This window comes from Triturus cristatus, chromosome 12 (genome assembly GCF_964204655.1).
Source record: "Triturus cristatus chromosome 12, aTriCri1.1, whole genome shotgun sequence".
NCBI lineage: Eukaryota > Metazoa > Chordata > Amphibia > Caudata > Salamandridae > Triturus > Triturus cristatus.
In genome coordinates this window covers 498,967,408-498,987,233 of record NC_140595.1, presented here as the reverse complement: position 1 = coordinate 498,987,233, position 19,826 = coordinate 498,967,408, and positions in this window count along the sequence as shown.

Here is a 19,826-nt window from a genome sequence, read left to right as displayed (position 1 = left end):
ACCCTGTGGCCGTTTTAATTTGGGAGATTAAGTCCCCTTGAATCCTGAGGGTTCCTAGGGTCAAACTGCTCACTAGGTACCTCCAGTAAGCGCCACAGAGCTGCGTGGCAGAGAGGTGTAAAAGGGGTACGGCCTGGACCACTTCTTTGCAACGCAGCGAAGTGGCGCTTACTGGAAGCACCTGGTGGGCTAGTTGGCCCCCAGGGTCCCTCAGGATTTAAGGGGAATTATTTCCCCAACTTAAAATGCACCACAGGGCGTGTTTGCACACGTCACCTCAGGCCCCTTCCCCTCCCTTCACCACTGTGTAAACGTGACCTGTGGCCATTTTAAGTTGGGAGATTAAGTCCCTTTGAATCCTGAAGGTCCCTAGGGTCAAACTAGCCCACTATGTACCTCCAGTAAGCGCCAGATAGCTGCGTTGCAGAGAGGTCTAAAAAGGAGCATGGCCTAGACCACCTCTCTGCAACACAGTGCAGTGGTGCTTACTGGAAGCACCTGGTGGGCTAGTTTGCCCCTCGGAGACCTCGGTATTGAAGGGGAATTATTTCCCCAACTTAAAACACGCCACAGGGCGTGTTTGCACACGTCACCTCCGGCCCCATCCCCTCCCTTTACCACTGTGTAAACACACCCTGTGGCCATTTTAAGTTGGGAGATTAAGTTCATTTGAATCCTGAGGGTCCCTAGGGTCCAACTAGCCCACTAGGTACCTCCAGTAAGCGCCACAGAGCTGTGTTGCAGAAAGGTGTAAAAAGTGGCACGGCCTGGACCACCTCTCTGCAACGCAGTGCAGTGGCACTTACTGGAAGCACCTGGTGGGCTAGCTAGACCCCAGGGGCCCTCAGGATTGAAGGGGAATTATTTCCCCAACTTAAAACGCACCATAGGGCGTGTTTGCACACGTCACCTCAGGCCCCGTCCCCTCCCTTCCCCACTGTGTAAACGCGCCCTGTGGCCGTTCTAAATTGAGAGATTAAGTCCCCTTTAATCCTAAGGGTCCCTAGGGTCAAACTAGCCCACAAGCAATGTTCCCCCTAATTTCTTTCCTCTATGTGCGCCAGGAACCAGACCGCACGTGTGCGCAGCGCCAAATGTCACTCAAAACGTTTACTTTAAAAAGTGAAAAGATGGTGCATTTTCACACATACAGTGCCACAATAAGGGTCTTAGGAGCTGAAGTTGTAAACCAATGCATATTATGCTGCTAACATAATGTTGCAAACGAACTAGATTTAGCATTCGAAAACAGTTTTCCTTTTATGGCATTGATAGCCTGGGAATAGACTCGAAAAGCATAATATTGGGGATTCTCAGCTGTCAAGTGCTGTTAATAGCCCTTAAATGCTTTTTTGTCTGCCATAGCATAGAAGACTTTTTAGTTTTATGTTTTGCATTTAATTTGCTTTCTCAAAATGTCAATGTCGTTGAGTCTTTGGCTGAATAACATATTTACTCAACTCCCACTGCATTAGGGTTATGCTGGTTTTCACATGGCAATACATGTATTCCAAGTTTTCAAACAGAGCTGTAAGAAAGTAGGATGTTTCTAAGGCAGGAAGAGGAAAACATGAACATGACAGTGGGCTAGCTAACTTAGATGGAGTTGTGCTGGATATTGAGGATAAGAATTGGGGATAAAAATAATGCAAGCACAATGAATGAGGTTGCACTTCAACTGGGCATAAGGAGGGAAAACTAAGGGACAATGTGGGGGATCAAACTCTGAAACGTTATGTTTTTGTATAGTGCACTAATCACCCCAGAGGGTTTCCGGTCACTAGGGCAAGTAAGTGTGTAGGTGCTTGGTCCCAAAGGTCATTATATGAAGGGCCAGGACTCCAGCCTCTTGTATAACTTAAGAATTGAGGTGTAGGTTTTGATGTATTGAGGGAGGTCGGTCAATGACTTGGGTGCGCACACAAGCTGCAATGGCAGGCCTGAGACATTTTTGAAAAGCCTACTTATGTGGGTGGCACAATAAATGCTGCATGCCCACTAGTAGTTTTTTATTTACAGGACCTCGGTACATGAAGTACCACTTTACTAGGGACTTACATGTAAATTAAATGTGCCAGTTGAGTGAGAGCAAATGTTACCATGTTTAATGGAGGGAGCTAAAGTACTTTAGCACTGCTTAGCAGTAGTAAAGTGCACAAAGTTCTAAAGCTAGTAGAAACAGGAGTATGGAAGGCAAAAGGTTTGGGGAAAACCAACGTAAGAATGTCAAGTCTAACAGAGAGAATATGCTGTTGGTCAGTTGGCCATGTAGATTTGTTCATATTTGCTTAGAGCAAAGAATAGTAAACATCTTGCATTCTATCATATGACATAGTGTAAAATGTGGCTGGTCTAATGCTCTCTGCACATTATCACTACACTTGCACATCCTCTTTTATCAGTCATAATATAGATGACAAATAATCAATTCATTTGAGGTCACGTTTGTAGATTAGTATCTTCCAACAAAATAGCACAATTATGTCCATGTAATGGGGTACAATAAACTGCTTTAGCAGTTGTTGTGGAAGTTCTAAATGTATCCTTCACAAGATGATTAAGTTGTAGCATTATTATTTTGTGACCCTTCAACAGCACAATACTATATCAACTTCAATATAAGATGCCACATAATACAATGAACAGTAATTAAACATTTTAATATTAGGAATTTTCATTACTCATCTCAATAGTATTTATTTTCCCATTCTTATAGAGGTGAAAGGTTGTGTTGGCCTTCCACACATTGAAACCTTTGATCTGATGGTTCTACTGGGTGGTGATGGTGGCATCACTCCAAGAAATATTGTGGACTTCCAAGATTATCTTTTATCTGAGAGGAGTTTGAGAGGTCTCTGCTAAACTGCAGGTGCTTGGTCTAGATGCCAACTATCGATTGAACTGTATGGTGCATCTCACCCATGTGCATCTCTCCTTCAGTACTGACCGCATGTGCCCACATGCATCCCCCTGGCTCCGGACACTTGCAACGTTTTTGATTTGTGGGTGCTGCCTCAATTAATAAAAATGCATAAGCTGTGAATTTCTGTGTCTGACAGAGCATAATTATATGCAACCTGGCATATAGCACTGATTCAGTCACATTAAAATGTTGTGTACTGCATAATTAATGTCATATCCTCCAACATAACTGCCTCAGAAATGTATATTCAACTGCTACTATCATTTGGAATTCCCCTATACCTCCCCATTTGTCCTTCTACCCCTCCGCCCCCACTTACTTTCTGTTTTTATTTTTTTGCATCTTTCATATAGCGCAAACTCGACCCGAAGGTATTGGAGCGCTGTACATGAGCACCGTATTTACATTACATATTCAGGCACAGGGAGATTAAGTGATTTGCCCACAATCACGGGATCTGGACGCGACCTCGAGGCTTGAACTCTGGTTCCCAGCACCAAAGTTCATCAGAGCAAAATGCCACAATAATCCCCGCACCGCGATTTACTAACAAAAAGAGTAGAGCCAGTTTCAAAATACAGTGTGTACTTTCTGAAAGTACACGCTGTGTTTTTAAACTGGCTCTACTCTTTTGTTAGTAAAGCGCGGTGCGGGGACGATTGTGGCCTTTTGTTTAAGTATTGATGGTAATCATAGCCCGTGAAGGGGCTCTGATTACCATCAATACTTAAACAAAAGGCCACAATCGTCCCCGCATCGCGCTTTACTAACAAAAGAGTAGAGCCAGTTTAAAAACACAGCGTGTACCAAAGTACACCCTGTGATTTGAAACTGGCTCTACTCTTTTGGTAGTAAAGCGTGGGGACGATTGTGGCCTTTTGTTTAAGTACTGATGGTAATCAGAGCTTCTTCACGGGCTGTGATTACCATCAATACTTAAACAAAAGGCCACAATCTGCCCCGCGCTCTGCAGCCACACACCCCCAAGCCAACAAGCCCCCTTACCTGTACTCCGTCACAACGACTCCTCCAGCACCGCAGTCAAAAGACTCTTGCGACATCCTGGCTGTGTTGTGCGCGCTCCACAGACGGCAGTGCACGCTGATGTCAGGTGAGGTACCTCCAGTAAGCGCCACAGAGCTGTGGTGCAGAGAGGTGTAAAAAGGGGTGTGGCCTCTGAACACCTGTCTGCAACGCAGCTCCCTGGCGCATACAGGAGATATCTGTTGGTCCAGTTGGCACTCAGGGACCCTCAGTATTGAAAGAGAATTAATTCCCCAACTTACAACTCGCTGCGGGGCGCATTTGCACAATGGTGAAGGAAGGGGCGTGGCCTGAGGTGACATGTCTGCAAACATACCCTGTGGCGCGTTTTAAGTTGGAGAATTAATTAATCCTCTTCAATCCTGAGGGTCCCTGCGGGCCAACTAGCCAACCAGGTACCGCCAGTATGTGCCAGAGAACTGCGTTGCAGAGAGGTGTTCAGAGGCCACGCCCCTTTTTACAACTTTTTAGCTAGCTGCCCCTGACCCCCTCCCACCTTCCCTCCATGGTCTGTGTGTATGCCATCATAGTCTCACTGTTGCTCTCCATGGTTTGTCTTGCTTCTAGTGCCCATCCTGCCTGACCTCCATGGTCATCTTGCTGCTCCTGCCCTGCCCCCTTGACCCCAGCCCTCTGTTTCCATGTGCAGACCCCTATTCCCTCCATCCTGGCTTGTCTGTTCCATTGTAATGCCCCTGATCCGTCTCTCCTGCCCTTTATGGTCTGTTATGCTGCAGCTTTCTCTCCTGTCTGTCCATTATGGTCAGCTAGCTACCATTGCCTCTTTCCCCTCTGTCCTCTGTTGTCCATGTGCATGGTTCTGTCCCCTCCCTATTGCTTTCTATGGATTGTTGTGCTGCACTCCCGTCCCGCATGCCCTGTGTGGTGTATTGTGCTGCTGCAAACCTTGATGCCTGCCTTGTAGGGTCAGTTTGGTGCACCTCTCCATGTCCCTCCTGTCCTCTGTTATCCGAGCCCATGTCCCTACCCTAATTCCTCCTGCCTTCCATGATCCAATGTACCATACTTGTGAACATTTTGAACTTGGTAAGAGGGAGAGTTTGAAAAAAAATTGGGGTATTGATTTTCCCCTTTGAGTTACATTGAAAAAGAGGAGATTGTAGACAGGAGACAGATCAAATAAACCCCATTTGAGCTTAAAAACATTGAACGTTTCCTGGCTGAATCGGGTCTGTTGGCATGTATGGTTGTACTACCACTGCCTTTTCCTTCTGCCCACAATGGTCTATTATATTGCCACAGCCTCTCTTGCCAGTCCTGTATTGTTGGTTTGTTGCCCCTGCCCCCCTTTCCACTTCCCTCCATAGTCTGTTGTGCTGCCACTGCCCTTCCTGCCTGCTCAGTGTGGTCAAATTGTTGCCTCTGCACCCTCCTACCTGCCTTCAATTTTCAGAGTCCGTGCCCATGGCCTCTGCCTCTCAACAGTATCCTAATGAACAACTAGATTGCTAACATTCTATATTTATTACAAAAGTGTGGAACACCTGACGTCATCTTGATGTAATCAAAACTGTAATACCTAGAGCATTTCCTTTAGAAATTACATATATGAGAGGGTCTTATTTGCATCACAATTATGGTTAGTGCTCTAAAAAACTAAAATGAGGACATATTTTCTGAGTTTTCAAATAGCGACAAAGCACTTTTAAATTATTTGTTATCTTTATGTTTTTTTATCCAGTTGACCACTTGATTAAATGTTGCACTTACGGGAGAGGATGTGGTGTTACTTCCAGAGCTGAAGACTTTGCAACTGGGGAACCAGGTTGGAGTTTCTGCTTCAACTCTACATTCTGTGATTCTGGTCAAATCACTTAATCTCCCCATGTCTACAACCAAAATGAATTTGTTCTTGTGTGATGTAACCAATGCTCATGTAAAGCACTCCAATACCTGACAAGTCTGCACTATATAGAACTGCAAAAACACAAAAAATAAAAAGTGTTTTGCACACTTCTGTCATTGGGCTACATGTGGGCTACATCTGGGTGATATTTGTGCTGCATTTGGGCTCTTTTGTCTCTGGTGGCCATCTTGGGAGATTTATTTGTGATGAAGTTTCCTAATTCCCTCATTTACTACAGTCTCCTCAGTAGGAAATGCTTTCAGTTTTTTACTTTGATTCCATCAAGAAGGTATTCAGATATGTCACAAATCTGCCATAAATTCTGAATGTTAGCACTCTAGTTGCTCATTAGATCACTGTAGTAAAGCTACTGTGCACCACAGAAGTCTGCTGCTGGTATTAAAAGTGCATGTTTCAGTCTGCATGTCAGAATTTTTTTAATGAAATAGAAGAGGATTTGAGAAGTCACTCAAAATGTGCCCTAATTTTTCTTTCTTCAGCACTAATCATAATTTATATGGCAACATGAACCCCCTCATTGTGTTCCTTTTTAAATTAAATGTTTTAAATGTTACCAGTTTATTCCAATCAAGATGGCTTCAGGTGTGCCATACTTTTGTCATAAATAAGACAGTAAGCGCTCTAGTTATTCTTAAGAACACTCTGGGACATTCTGTCATTGGGATATACTTGGGCTACATCTGGGTGATATTTGTGCTACATTTGGGCTCTTTTGTCTCTGGTGGCCATCTTGGGAGACTTATTTGTTATGAAGTTTCTTAATTTCCTTATTTACTGCAGTCTACTCAGTAGGAAATACTTTCAGTTTTTTACTTTGGTTCCATCAAGAAGGCATTCAGATGTGTCACACATTTGACATAAATTCTGAATGTTAGCACTCTAGTTGCTCATTAGATCACTGTAGTAAAGCTACTGCTCACCAGGGAAGTCTGCTGCTTGTATTCAAAGTGCATGTTTCAGTCTGCATGTCAGAATTTTTTAATGAAATAGAATAGGATTTGAGAAGTCAAAATGTGTCCTAATATTTCTTTCTGCAACACTAATCATCATTTCTATGGCAAAATGAACCCCCTCATTTTTTTCCTTTGCAAATTAAATGTTTTAAGTGTTACCACTTTATTCCAATCAAGATGGCTTCAGGTGTGCCATACTTTTGTCATAAGTAAGACTGTTAGCGCTCTAGTTGTTCTTTAGAACACTCTGGGACATTCTGTCATTGGGCTATACTTGGGCTACTTCTGGGTGATATTTGTGCTACATTTGGGCTCTTTTGTCTCTGGTGGCCATCTTGGGAGACTTATTTGTTATGAAGTTTCCTAATTTCCTAATTTACTACAGTCTCCTCAGTAGGAAATACTTTCAGTTTTTTACTTTGATTCCATCAAGAAGGCATTCAGATGTGTCACACATTTGCCATAAATTCAGAATGTTAGCACTCTAGTTGCTCATTAGATCACTGTAGTACAGCTACTGCTCACCAGGGAAGTCTGCTGCTGGTATTGAAAGTGCATGTTTCAGTCTTCATGTCAGACTTTTTTTTAACAAAATAGAAGAGGATTTGAGAAGTCAATCAAAATGTGCCCTAATTTTTCTTTCTGCAGCACTCATCATACTTTCTATGGCAAAATGAGAATTTCTGTTTGTTTTGAGAAACTGAGTATATGTTATTGATGTCTTTGCTTGTAAATTGAGAAATGTAGGATGGTCTCCTGCACAAATATTTATTTAGTATACATTGTCATGATAAAGCATGGACCAGAAACTGAACAAGAAGGGAGACCAACGGGGTGCCTGGCACTAACACATTTCATGCTTTTCAGGAACATTACACTGTGGGCTCTGTGGGTTGTCCAGACAGTGAAGGTGTTGGAAAATGACCCTCTCTACAAGATCACCACTAACTTTTTGCCTCCTTCCTCCTATTTATATTACCTCGCTTTTGTTGCCTTTAGGACTATGAGCACTTTACCACTGCAGACCAGTGATAATGTGCATGTGGTCTCTCCTCTAAACATGGTATACTTGGTTTAAACCTGTTTGGCATATTTGATTTACTTATAAGTCCCTTGTAAAGTGGTATACAATATACCCAATGCCTTTAAATCAAGTGCTACTAGTGGGCTGCAGCACTGATTGTGCCACCCACAGGAGTAGCTTTTCAAACCTGTTTCAGGCCTGCCATTGCAGTGCCTGTGTGTGCAGTTTACTGCCACTTTGACTTGCCATTTAGAACTACCTGCTAAGCCTTAAACTCCTCTTTTATTACATATGTCACCCCTAAGGTAGGGCTTAAGTAACCCTAAGGGCAGGGAGCAATATAAGAAAAAGGTAGGACATGTACCTTTATGTTTTGAATGTCCTTGGCAGTGACAAACAGCCTATTTCCTTTTTCACTACTGTGAGGCTTACTCCTCTCATGGGCTAGCATTGGGAATTCCTTAATAGACTTTTAAGCTGTAATTCCTGATCAGAGAGGAGTAGTTTTTTCATGTTACTGGCGAAGTTGGATTTAATATTACTATTTTAGAAATGCCCCGTTTGAAAGTGGACATTTCTCTGTACTTAATGCTCTGTGTGCTTGCCCGCCTGTCTCAAATACACGTCTTGGTTGGGTGATAGCTACACTTTTTGTCTTTCCTCTAGACAGCCACAAAAACAGAAGGTGGGGGTCATCTGTATTCTGAGCACTCATCTGCATTCATCTGCATTCTGATGGGTCTTCCAGGGCAGGTAAGGAATGGGAGGGGCTGACACTTACTCTTCAATAGGTGGTGTCCTGTCCACACACAATGCACTGATTTACCCCCCAGGGTTAGCCTGGCAGGCAGGACTAGGTTGAAAGGGGTCCTTGTGAACATCAGTGAGTTCTTTTGAAGTCACCCCCTACATCAAATGCACTTTTTGGTGTAAGTACTGGGTCTCTGATACCCTGAAATCAGACAGACATTTCTGGATCTTGAACTGAACCTCTGTCAGGAGGACTGCGGTGCTGCTTAAAGGACTCAACTGGACTGGTTTTCTGGAAGGACTGCTTTTCAGCTTGGTGCCCTGCTGCCTGCTGCCCCCTGACTGCTGGAAAGACTCTCTCTCCCCTCAAAGTGATCTCCAAGAACTTGCTGGCTTGCCTCCTGTTTTCTGAAGTCTCAGGGACACAAAATACTTCCTACAATTCTTCTGGTCCTGCTCGACTCTGCCTTCTGTGTGTCCCACCCTTGCCTGAGGTGCCCCATTCAAGCTTTGGGCCTCAGAAGTGGATTCTGCATCTGATTAATATCCTGCAGCTTCACCCCATCTCTCCCTCCTGGAGAGAAGACCTCCACCCTGGGGAATGCTTGCTGTGAAGGGCTAGGCCTCTGATGCTACAGCTTGGGGAGGAAGGTAATTAATCCAGCCAGGCAGGTTCACACCAGACCTGGGCTCTGGTTCTGAGCTGAGTCAGAGGAATATGTCATATCTGGATGACCCACGAGCAGTACAGATATGCCTTTGGACATTACAGAATGGTTCTTTTCACACAACTTACAGTGTACTTTTGTGCGTGTCTGGAGTTTGTAGGCCCAAGGGATCTGAAACTAACTTATGTGGTCTCACTTTTGATAGAAGTATAATTGAGTGTTCCTACAGTGAAACAGTAAAGCACACTGACTATCCCTTACATGTGTACCCCCACAATATAAGGCCTATTCCATGTCACCACCCAACTCTATAGTCCCTAAACCATTCTATCAGTACCCAGCTCCTGCGCTGCACACAACAGGAATCTCCCCCCATACAGCCCTTACACGGCGGCACATACGTGTGCATACAAGTCCACATGTAACCAGCCCATGCCCCTTACCCTGGCTGCTTCGCAGCTGCATGATCTCACTAGGTGTTCACCAGCAGAAAACACATGCAGTCAATTTTACCATGAGTTTACCGTGGGTGAGTTCCATATTTTGAGGCTCCCCCACAGTAAAAGATCAAAAATCAGGTGATCAAAAAGTGAAACATCCAGGCAGCTCAGATGGCCAGAACCACCTTCTCATAGGTGGTAAGAACGTCCAAACGTTGTTTCACCTGTGTTTTCGATCATGGCCCATACTTCTTTCTACAATAATCAGACCTCATCACAATATGCTTTTCCTGCCAATTGATTTTAGGGTTATGCAGTCTTAACAAAGTGGTACTTAGCACAATTGGAAGCATAGGTAAAGCAATAACATCTAGTGTAATCAATTTGTCATGTCCATTTTCCACGACAAGCAGCACCGCTTCGGTCTCTCACTGAACATTGCTGAGGAGAAAGGAGTACAGTCTATATACCCAGTACTGCTTCAGCTAGAGTTTTCTGTGCTAACCGGATCTGTTGTTTATCACAGAAATTGTTATCGATGATACAGTCTGAGGCTCTGCAATCAATCAAAGCAGTTGTCTGAACTGCTTCTTTTGGGGCAGTAAGACAAAGTCTCAGATGAAAATGTGATCTCTTTATAGCAGACACCTTTTTTGATTGTAAATGCTTGTCCAGTGTTTGCTCTGCATAGACAAGCATGTTTGTTTCCCTGTAGCAATGGGTAATTTCCTATGAAATTTCCACCCTGCCCCCAGTAGAAACATAGCCTCCCTTTCTTTCGACGTTCTTGTTCTTCAGTACTCAAGGTGCTCCATGTTCAACCGATTTGCATAAGTTCTTCACTGGTCATTTCAGCATTTAGCAATTCAGAAACGTTGATCGTAAACCATCTTTGTGGAGGGGGCTTTCTTCTCAATGTTGCAACCCTGCTGTTAGGTCTCAATCTGCTATATCAGATCGAAGGGTGCCTCAAGCTCTGTAGGGTCATTAGTTATTAGGGACAAACAATCTTTTAACTCTTCTGTTAAACCATTATAAAAGGTTGCTGCCACTGCCTCATTGATTCAATTTGTTTTTGATCCCAGCTACCGGATTCTGAGAAATTGGGTCTTTGGTTGAATGGGGTGTTAACCTTGTTCGAGCAACAGCCACAAACTCTGTCATGGTGAATCACAAATTCACTAAATTAACCTGTGCTTAACCCTCTAGAAGTTTGCACAAAGTAGTCTGGTTTAACTAAGAGGGTAATATTTTTCGCTTCTTTCTGGCCTGGAAGATCTGGGTCCTATTTTTCAGCCCCACCCAGCAATGACAGAGCCTCCACAATTTCCAATACTCCAGTGTTTGTCTCTTAGCATGTGTGCAGTTTGTCCCTTTACACAGTTTATCTCTCGGACCTTTGCTGTTCTTCCCATGAGTCATGATACCTAATGACAGAAATACCTCATCAGCAAAGTCCTAGCAGCTGATGGGCAAGTACATCATACCTATTTGGAATGTCCCACCAGTTCCAGTCTTTCTTCTGGAGAATCCAGCACCATCTGAAAAATACAAGGACTTGGTACAGTGATTCTTTTGCTTCCTTTTCTGATGCGTTTCCACTGTGGTTGAAAGACTTTGGGGCATATGTATGAAACCAAAATTTAGTCGCAAATGCTGCGAATCGCAAAAAACAGCGTTTGCGACTAAATGTTCGCAATTTCATATGTATGAAACACATTCCTAGTGAAAATTAAGAAATCAATAAATTAGCGATTTCTTAGGCTGCGAATCTCAAATTTTGCGATTATGTTTGCGATTCCTTAAATTGCGATATTCTCAAATTGCGAAATTCGCAATAAGGATATCGCAAAATAAGAAATCGCTAGCAAATGTATGAAAAACTCGCTAATTGCGAATTTACGAAATTCGCAAAATAAGAAATCGCACTTAACACCAATTGCATGCAGGTGGTAAACTTGTGCAAGTTACTTAAACCACCCCACAATGCAACAGAACCAACCACAATGGCAGCACTGTTTGTGATAGCCAGGAGGCTGCGTATTCGTGCTCTTGCACAGAGGAGAATGAGACAGGAACGTATATTCAGGCTGCGCATCATTCTGTTCCAGCACACTGAAGAGGACATCTATGACAAGTACAGGCTGCACCCACAGACCATAATGGACCTGATTGAGGAGCTGAAACCCTACTTGGAACACCCTACACGCAGGACACAAACAATTCCCACACATGTGCAGGTCCTGTACTCCCTGCACCTCCTGGCGTCAGGGAGTTTTCAACGGGTAATAGTGGAGGTTGGTGGGGTGTCACAGAGTGCAGTTTCGCGCTTCTTTCAAGCCTTTCTAGATGCAATGCTACAGAGGCTCTCACATCACATATACTTCCCAAACACCCAACAGGCATTACAGCAAACAAAACTGGACTTCTACCAGATTGCACGTTTCCCCCACGTCATTGGCTGCATCGATGGGACCCATGTGGCCATCACACCCCCATCAGCAACTGAATATGTGTACAGAAACCGTAAATGCTACCATTCCCTGAACATACAGATTGTGTGCAATGCAAAGTATATCATCACTGACATTGTACTCAAATACCCCGGCAGTACACATGACTCTTTCATCTTTAGACACAGTGGAATACACAGACGTCTGAGTGCTGGAGAGTTTGGGGAGGGATACCTGCTAGGTAAATACATGGCACACATCCATACATACACTACATCACTGGAGGGTGGGGACATTGACTCACCTATTGTGTCTATCCCTGCAGGTGACAGTGCCTATGCAGTACGGGACTTCATTCTGACCCCGTATCTGGATCCAGCAAATGCAAGTGAGAGGAGATACAACAGAGCACACAGATCTACACGCCGCGTCATTGAGCGTACGTTTGGAATCCTCAAGAGCCGTTTCCGGTGCCTGCATAAAAGTGGAGGCGCACTGCAATACAGCCCTGAGACCTGCTGTAAAATCGTGGCAAGCTGTGCAATGCTACATAACATGGCTATGAGGAAAGGCACCACAATTGATGTGACCGATACAGACACATCGATGATGATCGCCCTGCCCCCCTGCCAGACAGGAGTCGGGGCAGCTGCTGGACGCTAGAGACGGACTGAGATCACACAAAACTACTTCTAGGTGAGCAATGATGACATGAGACAAAAAATCTTTATAATGTGTGCAGTGTTTATTCACACTTCACAATCATTAAAAATGTAGCTGTACCCAGCACATGTTATGCACACAGTGCAGGTACGGCACAAGTAACTGCAATTTGCATAGTTGGGTTACTTCACCCTTTTTGTATTCATTGTCACCGGACAGTTCACCTCCTTCGGTGATGCATTGGTGGTGTTTGGCGTCCAGGCTGAGTGCCCTCTATGGTGTTCCTGGGTCCTGCACCCTGTCTGGAACTGCGCCGTCTTTTTCCAGGCAATGTAGGAGTGATGCTGATCCTACTGGAGGTTTCTTCACTCTCGCCAGAGGCCATGAGAGCGCTGCCAACTGAGTTGGCCGTCTGCAGCTGCTCTACTGCACTGGTGACCTGTGCTAATCCTCTGGCTATGTCCTGGCAGCAGTGCGCCATTTCCACCTGCATTGTGACGCTTCTGCGTGTCAGAGTGCTGGTGGTGGTGCAGAGGCGGTTCACGGCCTTAGTATATGTGTGAAGGCGTGCATTGGCATGTCGGGCAGCCCTCTCACTGGTGGCTTGGTTGTGCCTCAGAGTGTCACACAGGTCACGGATGGCACCTGCCATGGCCATGATGCCCTCCCCCATGTTTTGCTGATCTTTGTGAATGTGGCTTAGCTGCCTATTGATTGACCTCAAAGATTTACTTTGCAGGCGCTGTTCCTGCAGCATGCTGTGTTCTAGCCCAGAAAATACGGTTTCTTCCGCTTCAGTGGCAGTGCTGCTCCTGGGCCTTGACCTGCGTGTATCCTGTGGTTGAATCCTTGGCCTTGGTGTGTCCTGATTGGGCATGTGTGACACACCCTGACTCCCCTCTCTTCTGTCACTGTCCTCCTCTGTGGCCGGTATTTCATCCTCAAATGGAGGCAGTGGGGGCACATGTGTGCGCTTCCTGTGCTGGATTGGGTGGGCTCCGTATCATCACTAGAGTCCTCAGGATGTGCAGGCTCCTCTCCCTCTGCACTGTCGTCACGTGCCCTGGATCGTGCTGTGGATGTAAAGGGGACTACATGAGTTTCTGTCTTTGTCTGCAATTTGCAATCAATAAAGTTCCTACAGTTTGTATCGGCTAACCTCTGACACTGTATCATTCACTTATCCCCAACCCACATGTTGCATTAGATTTCCTATGTCTCATGGACACACTGTCAGACATATTACTACAAGTTCCATGATGCATTGCTGGGTGTGCTGTAAGACTTGGACTGGAATAATATTTTGTGAAGATATTTAGCGCATTTGTGGAAGTGTGCATGGGATCAGGATCAGTGCAGATTGATTTTGCATGCATCTTACCTTGGCTGCTGGATGCAGGGTCGGAGCTGTCAATGTCAGCCACACCACCAACGCTCTCAGGCAGGAGAGTGGACTCCACAAGCTCCTCGTGGGGTGTTGGCTGTGCTGCTGTGGATGGTCCTCCCCCAGTCTGGTTTGCATCCTTTAGTCTGGCTGCCACCCTCTCCTTCGACCTCTGGTGCAAATCATACCATCGCTTGCGCAATTCCTCGATGGTGCGATTGGTCACTCCCACTGCATTCACCTTCTGTTGGATGTCCAGCCAGATTTTGCGTTGTCTTGCCTCTGGGCTACGCAGTGCCTTTTTACCAAACAGGAGCTCATGGCTGCAAACCATCTCCTCTATGAGGACCTCCTGCTTCTTCTCAGAAAACGTGTGTTTCCTCTTCCTCTTCTCTGCAACCTTGCCCTCATGTTGCTTGTTGGACTCCATTGGTGTTTGCTCTCTCCTGGGATGCCTCCTCACACTCTCCAAACAGCCTCTGGGTGTGGCTCAGGTGAGCAGGTGCAGGAAATCACTCCAACTTCCTGTTTGTGATGTCATCAGGCTGCACCTGTATTTTAGATTCCCGTTTTTGCGATTTCTTAATTAGCGAATTTCGCAATTAAGGAATCGCAAATGAGGTTTCTGAGACTTTTTTGCGATTATTAAGAAATCGCCAAACATTTGCGATTTTTTTTTTTACATCTCGATTTGCGAATCTCAAACTGCAAATCGCAAAATATCGCAATTTGAGATTCGCAAAACAGGAGTTTCATACATATGCCCCTTTGTCATAGTGGTCCTGTTATGATGACTTCAAATTATCTCTTTATTTTGTTTTGTGGATGGGTGTAGCATCTGTGTGTGAGGCTGTAGCTTTCCTTTAGGTTCTCTCCCAATAACTGGACCATGTTAGTTTATCCATGAGTTAAATAATACATATAATTAATTGGCCCCTCCTGCTGTGGTGCTTCTGTGGCAGGACCCTCTATAGAAGTATATATCTCCCGTGGTACCCTGTGCTGCACACAATAAGAAACACTTCAGGAGGTACTGGCACAAATTGTGCTACAGCAAACAGAAAAGTTTACACAATTTAGCAAAAGGAAGGGTAGAACAATTAAGTGATAGTCCCTGTTATGGAAAAAGAGGAAGTAAAGACACAAAAATGCTTAGTGACCAACAATATTAGAGTAAATAATTTGCTGTACAATTTCCCACCCACAGATCCCATCCCAAAGTACTTGAGCAATTTAACACCTAAAGTAACATTTTCTAAATATTACATTCTATGGACCATATTTATCATTATTTCATACAACACAGAAAGACACCTTGCTGTGCTGCGTTGGCAGAAAGGGAGAGGGCAGGAATGAACCACATCTATCAAGTTATGATGCATTCCTCCTCTGCTTGCGCTGGTGCAAAAACTGCTGCCTAGTGTCAATGCAGGTGCCCTTGCACCAGGATGGTTGAACAAGAAAATAGCAACTTTCTAAAAGATGTATTTTCAAACTCAGAATGTAGAAATCACCTTTCCTAAAAGATGCATCTCTAGATTCTGACTTCAAGCATACTAAACTTTATTTTCTGATCTGGTCCCGATGGTAAGTTATATTTATAAGATGTTATAAATTAACTCCAATGCTTTCCTATGGGGACAGATAGTCTTACAATAGTGAAAACCGAAATTGGCAGTATTTCACTCTCAGGACTCACCACACACATCAGGGCATGTCCTACCTTTGACATACACTGCACCCTGCCCACAGGGGTACCTTGGCCCTACCTTAGGGGTGAGTGACATGTAAAAAAAGGGAAGGTTATGGCCTGGCAAGTGGGTGCCCTTGCCAAGTCGAAATGGCAGTTAACAACTGCGCACAGACACTGCGGTGGCAAGTCTGAGTTACCACTTGTATGGGTAGAACAATCAGTGCTGCAGGCCCACTAGTAGTATTTGATTTAACAGCCCTGGCACACTCAGTGCACTCTACTAGGGACTGACCAGTAAATCAAATATGCCAATCAGTGAGAACCAATCATAATAACAATTTACACAGGGAGCACTTGCACTTTGACACTGATCAGCAGTGGCAAAGTGCCCAAAGCATCTAAGCCAGCAAAAACGTAATCTAGCACAGCATCAACATTACAGGAGGTAGAGGCAAAAAGTCATGGGAAACCACTCCAAAAATTCCAAGTGTAACACCAGAGATTTGACAAATGATGGAAGGACGTCACTCCATTTTGAGGAAGAGTAACATCAGTTTTTTATAGATGGGTTGGCTTTCTTTGAAGAGAAGAGTAGAAATTCAGTTCTCACTGGGTTTAGTTTGAGGTGGTTATTTGTCATCTAAGATTGAATTCTTTCCAGGGTGTTAGATAAGAGGGTGAAGTCATCTGGGAAAGAGACTTTTAGGTGTATTTGAGTGTCATCAGCATACGGCCTTAAGTTAATACTTTTATTGCTCATTTTAAGTGATAGGGTCGTATAAAAAAATATGGTGTGAGGTTTCATAGGGGAGAATTCAGGTTTAGGGAGTACTGGAATATTAGACACAATAAATAAAATAAAAGAAAATGTATTGCTTTTCATGGGTCTCATGATTTCCCCCAAAACTTTTGCCTTCACTCCTCCCGGTTTGCGGAAATAGTTTTTGCTGATCTTAGGACATACTTTACCCCTGCTAACCAGTGCTAAAGTGCTTGGGCTCACTTCTTTAAACATGGCAAAACTGGCGTACACCCAACTGGCACATTTAATTTACTTATAAGTCCTTAGTAAAGCTGCATGTACCCAGGGCCTTAGATGCTACTAGTTGGCCTGTAGTGCTTATTGTGCCACCCACTTAAGCAGCCCTTTCAAACTTGTCCCAGGCCTATGATTTGCAGCCTGGGGCAGTTTTTAACTTCCATCTCGATATGGCAAAATACAACTCTTGCTTTGGCCTAAACCTTACTTTTTAATACATATAATCCACCTTTAATTTATGCTCTAAAAAGCCCATACGGTAGGGCATAATGTACTTTTAAGTTTCACATGTCCTTGTAGTGAGAAACTCTTTAACATGTTTTTCACTACTGAAAGGATTACCTCTCCAAAAGACTAACATTGGGTTCCCTTAAAACAGATTCTAAGTGATAATGTTTGATTGGGAACAGGTAGAAAAGTCAAGTTTAGTCTCTATTGAACTGTAATTTAGATGCCTCTTTAATGGTAGAGTAGAATTTTAAAAAATAATTCAAAAAATGTCAATTTTTGAAAATTGTAATTTTCTTGTCCTAACCCTTTGGTGCCTTCAGCCTGTATTCTGGGCAACATGCCTAGATGTAGTTGGCAGTTGACCTTTGTGTATTCCACCCAGGCAGTATCACAAAAGGGGAGACTGGGTGTTGTCAGTAAGGTCCATCTTCATAAGTTAGGAGGGGTGGAGCTGTCACCTACCATACTTGCACTTCAAAGGCACTGCTCCAGCACACTCACAACAAACCTCAGGCTAATCTATTGTTACCCCAGCCCCCTTGGAGCCAAGGAAGAGGAAGGAACACATTAAAAGCTCTACACATTAAAAAAGGTAGAGGCCACTAAAGTCTGAAGTTAATTGACCCACTTCAGTGAGCACAAAATGTCCTCCTTTTACAGGTGAGGATTTAGAGTTGGCAAAGTATGATGCAGTGTCAGAACGTGAGGATTGTACAGGACTGTCTGAGTGCAGGCACCAGGAGACTCTTGCAAGGCAGATAGTTGTTGGGCACTAGGATAGAATGACACCTTCAGGAACCATTTTCCTTCAACAGAGAAATGACACATTCAGAGAACTAAATTCCATAGTATACAGAAATGCACTAATGGCAAACTGCTAAAAAGCTTAAAGCTGAAAGGCCAGGCTCATTAATGCAATGAAGAGCATTAAACCATGAAAAGAAGGTGTGTCTATAGTTTCTGTTTTGAAGGTTTCAATAGAGCTTGGGGTTGAAGACCAATCCCAGAAAAGCTGTCTTGTGGTTGAAAATGGTTGTTCCACACACATAAACAAGCATGCCAACAGATAATGTGGATCTCCCAGACAGAGACCTCTGTCTTAGAAGAGGAGAAATGTGAGATCGACACCCCAGGACCATGAGAATACAGAACCACTGCAGTTATCACAAATGGGCTTTTGGTTTATTATTATTAGCTCAATGTTCAGGAAAGCTTCTTCGCGTGAGCCAGTAATGATGCACCATAGACAGAAATTACTTCAAGTTGATCAGGTGGGATTTTCAGCAAATTTCCTAAACTGGCGCACTTTAAATTTTGCACAGAGGCAGACAGGAAGTTAATTTGGGTTTGAACAGCAGTAACCAAGAATGCTCTGTCTCAGAACCTTGCAGATCATGACCTTGGGACTGACAATAGAGAAAGCTTGCCTGAATTCAAGGTTTGAGTTGATGAATATCACCCTAACATAGCTGCTATAAAGTTGGGTAAGAGTGGCGTCAGGACCCACTCCCACTCCTTCCAGTATTTTTAGACAGCCAGTGACATGGTTATTTTAGACTGTCGGAATAAGGACTGTGGCTCTTACCCACCATCAGTGCCCTAAACCATGATGAAGTTTACAACATTTTCAAGCCCATTTCAGAGGCCTAGTTAAACGTTTCCTGCCTTTTGGAACACTGGTAATCATTTTGAAACTGAGTGTGGTCCCATAATAATGGAGGACCACACCCTGATTTACCTGCCAGTGGTAGACATAAGATTTAAAGGGATTAAGAAAATTTAGAAAATGTCAACATGGCCCTTATACAGGGGGGGCCTCCGCACGACCTGGATATTGAGTCGGCCTGTGATGCCTTAGACAGACGCATCACAGAGGCTCTCGATAATAATGCACCCTGGTCCACCAAGGTATCAGGGAGACAAAAAAAGTCTGCCCCCTGGTTTGGGGTGGAATTTAGAATGGCCAAGGCAGCTTGTAAACGCCTCAAAGACGGTGGAGAAGAGACTTCTCGGCTATCGGTAGGAGTGAATAAAAAGCAAGTCTTAAGGAATATCATGCACTAATTAGGAAGACAAGGGCTTCATACAATGGGGGGAGGATAGAGACAGCGGAGAACTCAGTTAAGGAGCTGTTTAATGTCTTTAAAGAGATATCCTCCTTGTCCACTATTGCTGCACCTGTGATAGGTTCAGTGGAGTCCTGTAATCGAGTGGCAGACTTCTTCTCAGAGAAGGTAGAAAAGATTTACTCCGCCTTCCCGGTTTCGGCTCGGGATGGGCGCAGGGATGCTGTTGTATCCACTAATATATTGGGGACAGAATGCCTTGATATTTTCACTGTTCCATTCCATTTCACCTTAAATAAGATAGCCACCAACATTAAGTCTGGCTCTCCCAGAGACCCTGCATCGCCCAAGGTGCTGAGAAGGAGTATTGAGACTCTTGAGCCCTATATTAGATATCTTTTAGAGCTCTCCTTTACCTCAGACATCGTCCCAAAAAAATGGAAGGAGGCTGTTGTTCTCCCTTTGAAGAAGAAACCCAATGTCAGCATGGATCATTTGGACAATCTCCGCCCTATCTCGCTACTACCCTACTTTGCGAAAATCGCTGAGAAGGTAGCCAATATCCAATTGACGGCTCACATTAGTAAGCATAACCTTCTCCATCCGA